We start from the raw sequence: 4994 nt of genomic DNA, 5'->3' as shown, positions 1-4994 counted from the left end.
ATCACTCAATTGGATTTTTTTGCCAGCATATTTCTTTTTCTCTGCAACCCACTGCTAAATTGTGTTTCCTAGCTGTTTTTATAAAATCACTGAATCAAATCTAACTCTGATTACATCAGAGAAGGCCAGGTACCCTACACCATAAGAGGGGGTTTGAAATTTTGACTTGTCTACTTAAATATCACCAAAACCTGATCAAAAGGTCAATTATGTCCCTGGGTGGGATTGAACCACCAACCTTTTGGTTAGTAGTCAGACACACTAACCGATTGCGCCACAGAGACACTTTGCAAAAAGTACATACTGACAAAGGCTAATAAGCATTCATCTAGAACGTTTCCTAGAAAAACTTTAAAAAGTCAATAATCTGGAGAGTTTTTGTAAGAATTTTCTTATATCAACCAACGAAGAAACACATTGGTACTTTCCCATGATGAGTGAGTGCTTCAGGATCTCTTGCACTTACATGTGCAGCAGAGTACTGCAATGGAAGCATGCTGGGCCCATTACCCAGAGGTAGGCAGATTGAAACTATCCTCTGCTATATGCATTTTTTTTTGTTAATTAAAGTAATCCAAAACTGGAATTGATATGTTAGCTATTTTATGTTTACTTAAAGTACAATAACTTTTACCATTTTAATTTGTTTTAATAGTATATTGACAGTATTGTTTTCTTTCAAAAATCCACTTAATTTTCTTTACCCTATTATTAAAATGGTAATTGACAAAAACAAACTACATTGTCACCAGAAGAGCAATACAAAATGTACAAGTGATATATTAAAATCATCTTTCCAGCTTGAATTTCAATGATGCATTGGGGCAACGATTTTGTGAGAAACATCTTCACCCTTAAATAAAGATTTTCTTAATTCCTTACCTGTGAGCTAATTAGATATCACCTTGTTTTCACATTAAACAGACTTCTACATGAGAAAGCAGCAAGGATGCAGTGGCGTTAATGTTTCCTGGTGTCAACCTGTATTATTTCAGTAGACATTGAAATGAGGATGCATCTTGCTGCCTTTCCAATGAAGCAAGTTTAATTTAGTAATAGGTGAAAAACCATCCCTACAAAGGTGTTAATCAGAGACTTGGCTTTGTGGACACTTTTCAGAGAACAAATTTGTTAGCATAAAAATAAAGGCAGAAAATGAAGAGCTGTTTAATCACTCAATTGGATTTTTCTGCCAGCATATTTCTTTTTCTCTGCAACCCACTGCTAAATTGTGCTTCCTAGCTGTTTTTATAAAATCACTGAATCAAATCTAACTCTGATTACATCAGAGAAGGCCAGGTACCCTACACCATAAGAGGGGATTTGAAATTTTGACTTGTCTACTTAAAGATCACCAAAATCTGATAACAAGGTCAATTACGTCCCTGGGTGGGATTGAGCCACCAACCTTTTGGTTTATAGCCATACACTTTAGCCACAGAGACACTTTGCAAAAGTCCATACTGACAAAGGCTAATAAGCATTCATCTAAAACGTTTCCTAGAAAAACTTTAAAAAGTCAATAATCTGGAGAGTTTTTGTAAGATGTTTCTTCCATCCACCAACGAAGAAACACATTGGTACTTTCCCATGATGAGTGAGTGCTTCAGGATCTCTTGCACTTACATGTGCAGCAGAGTACTGCAATGGAAGCATGCTGGGCCCATAACCCAGAGGTAGGCAGATTAAAACTATCCTCTGCTATATGCATTTTTTTTGTTAAAGTAATCCAAAACTGGGATTGATATTTTTGCTCTTTTATTTTTCATTAAAGTACAATAACTTTTACCATTTTAATTTGTTTTAATAGTATATTGAAAGTATTGTTTTCTTTTAAAAATCCACTTAATTTTCTTTACCCTATTATTAAAATGGTAATTGACAAAAACAAACTACATTGTCACCAGAAGAGCAATACAAAATGTACAAGTGATATATTAAAATCATCTTTCCTGCTTGAATTTCAATGATGCATTGGGGCAACGATTTTGTGAGAAACATTTTCACCCTTAAATAAAGATTTTCTTAATTCCTTACCTGTGTGCTAATTAGATATCACCTTGTTTTCACATTAAACAGACTTCCACATGAGAAAGCAGCAAGGATGCAGTGGCATTAATGTTTCCTGGTGTCAACCTGTATTATTTCAGTAGACATTGAAATGAGGATGCATCTTGCTGCCTTTCCAATGAAGCAAGTTTAATTTAGTAATAGGTGAAAAACCATCCTTACAAAGGTGTTAATCAGAGACTTGGCTTTGTGGACACTTTTCAGAGAACAAATTTGTTAGCATAAAAATAAAGCCAGAAAATGAAGAGCTGTTTAATCACTCAATTGGATTTTTTTGCCAGCATATTTATTTTTCTCTGCAACCCACTGCTAAATTGTGCTTCCTAGCTGTTTTTATAAAATCACTGAATCAAATCTAACTCTGATTACATCAGAGAAGGCCAGGTACCCTACACCATAAGAGAGGGTTTGAAATTTTGACTTGTCTACTTAAAGATCACCAAAATCTGATAACAAGGTCAATTACGTCCCTGGGTGGGATTGAACCACCAACCTTTTGGTTAATAGCCATACACACTAACTGATTGCGCCACAGAGACACTTTGCTAAAGTACATACTGGCAAAGGCTAATAAGCATTCATCTAAAACGTTTCCTAGAAAAACTTTAAAAAGTCAATAATCTGGAGAGTTTTTGTAAGATGTTTCTTCCATCAACCAATGAAGAAACACATTGGTACTTTCCCATGATGAGTGAGTGCTTCAGGATCTATTACACTTACATGTGCAGCAGAGTACAGCAATGGAAGCATGCTGGGCACATAACCCAGAGGTAGGCAGATTGAAACTATCCTCTGCTATATGCATTTTTTTTTGTTAAAGTAATCCAAAACTGGGATTGATATGTTGGCTCTTTTATTTTTACTTACAGTACAATAACTTTTACCATTTTAATTTGTTTTAATAGTATATTGACAGTATTGTTTTCTTTCAAAAATCCACTTAATTTTCATTACCCTATTATTAAAATGGTAATTGACAAAAACAAACTACATTGTCACCAGAAGAGCAATACAAAATGTACAAGTGATATATTAAAATCATCTTTCCAGCTTGAATTTCAATGATGCATTGGGGCAACGATTTTGTGAGAAACATTTTCACCCTTAAATAAAGATTTTCTTAATTCCTTACCTGTGTGCTAATTAGATATCACCTTGTTTTCACATTAAACAGACTTCCACATGAGAAAGCAGCAAGGATGCAGTGGCGTTAATGTTTCCTGGTGTCAACCTGTATTATTTCAGAAGACATTGAAATGAGGATGCATCTTGCTGCCTTTCCAATGAAGCAAGTTTAATTTAGTAATAGGTTAAAAACCATCCTTACAAAGGTGTTAATCAGAGACTTGGCTTTGTGGACACTTTTCAGAGAACAAATTTGTTAGCATAAAAATAAAGCCAGAAAATTAAGAGCTGTTTAATCACTCAATTTGATTTTTTTTGCCAGCATATTTCTTTTTCTCTGCAACCCACTGCTAAATTGTGCTTCCTAGCTGTTTTTATTAAATCACTGAATCAAATCTAACTCTGATTACATCAGAGAAGGCCAGGTACCCTACACCAGAACAGGGGGATTTGAAATTTTGACTTGTCTACTTAAAGATCACCAAAATCTGATAACAAGGTCAATTACGTCCCTGGGTGGGATTGAACCACCAACCTTTTGGTTAATCGCCGTTCACACTAAATGATTGCGCCACAGAGACACTTTGCAAAAGTCCATACTGACAAAGGCTAATAAGCATTCATCTAAAACGTTTCCTAGAAAAACTTTAAAAAGTCAATAATCTGGAGAGTTTTTGTAAGATGTTTCTTCCATCAACCAACGAAGAAATACATTGGTACTTTCCCATGATGAGTGAGTGCTTCAGGATCTCTTGCACTTACATGTGCAGCAGAGTACTGCAATGGAAGCATGCTGGGCCCATTACCCAGAGGTAGGCAGATTGAAACTATCCTCTGCTATATGCATTTTTTTTGTCAATTAAAGTAATCCAAAACTGGGATTGATATGTTAGCTATTTTATGTTTACTTAAAGTACAATAACTTTTACCATTTTAATTTGTTTTAATAGTATATTGACAGTATTGTTTTCTTTCAAAAATCCACTTAATTTTCTTTACCCTATTATTAAAATGGTAATTGACAAAAACAAATTACATTGTCACCAAAAGAGCAATACAAAATGTACAAGTGATATATTAAAATCATCTTTCCAGCTTGAATTTCAATGATGCATTGGGGCAACGATTTTGTGAGAAACATCTTCACCCTTAAATAAAGATTTTCTTAATTCCTTACCTGTGTGCTAATTAGATATCACCTTGTTTTCACATTAAACAGACTTCTACATGAGAAAGCAGCAAGGATGCAGTGGCGTTAATGTTTCCTGGTGTCAACCTGTATTATTTCAGTAGACATTGAAATGAGGATGCATCTTGCTGCCTTTCCAATGAAGCAAGTTTAATTTAGTAATAGGTGAAAAACCATCCCTACAAAGGTGTTAATCAGAGACTTGGCTTTGTGGACACTTTTCAGAGAACAAATTTGTTAGCATAAAAATAAAGGCAGAAAATGAAGAGCTGTTTAATCACTCAATTGGATTTTTTGCCAGCATATTTCTTTTTCTCTGCAACCCACTGCTAAATTGTGCTTCCTAGCTGTTTTTATAAAATCACTGAATCAAATCTAACTCTGATTACATCAGAGAAGGCCAGGTACCCTACACCATAAGAGGGGATTTGAAATTTTGACTTGTCTACTTAAAGATCACCAAAATCTGATAACAAGGTCAATTACGTCCCTGGGTGGGATTGAGCCTCCAACCTTTTGGTTTATAGCCGTACACGCTAACTGATTGCGCCACAGAGACACTTTGCAAAAGTACATACTGACAAAGGCTAATAAGCATTCATCTAAAACG

The 4994-nt window shown here is 35.0% G+C and overlaps 1 non-coding gene across 1 annotated transcript; it reads right to left on the bottom strand.

Moving 5' to 3' along the window:
• Positions 1-210: 210 nt before the first annotated feature.
• TRNAS-ACU (transfer RNA serine (anticodon ACU)) lies at positions 211-284 on the bottom strand. Its single transcript has one exon. It is a non-coding gene; the product is annotated as a tRNA-Ser (tRNA).
• Between the last annotated feature and the right edge of the window lie 4710 nt (positions 285-4994).

Source organism: Pseudophryne corroboree, unplaced genomic scaffold (genome assembly GCF_028390025.1).
Source record: "Pseudophryne corroboree isolate aPseCor3 unplaced genomic scaffold, aPseCor3.hap2 scaffold_2226, whole genome shotgun sequence".
In the NCBI taxonomy this organism is placed as follows: domain Eukaryota; kingdom Metazoa; phylum Chordata; class Amphibia; order Anura; family Myobatrachidae; genus Pseudophryne; species Pseudophryne corroboree.
The sequence above is the reverse complement of the archived record's forward strand: the minus strand, read 5'-3'. Positions and strand labels throughout refer to the sequence as shown.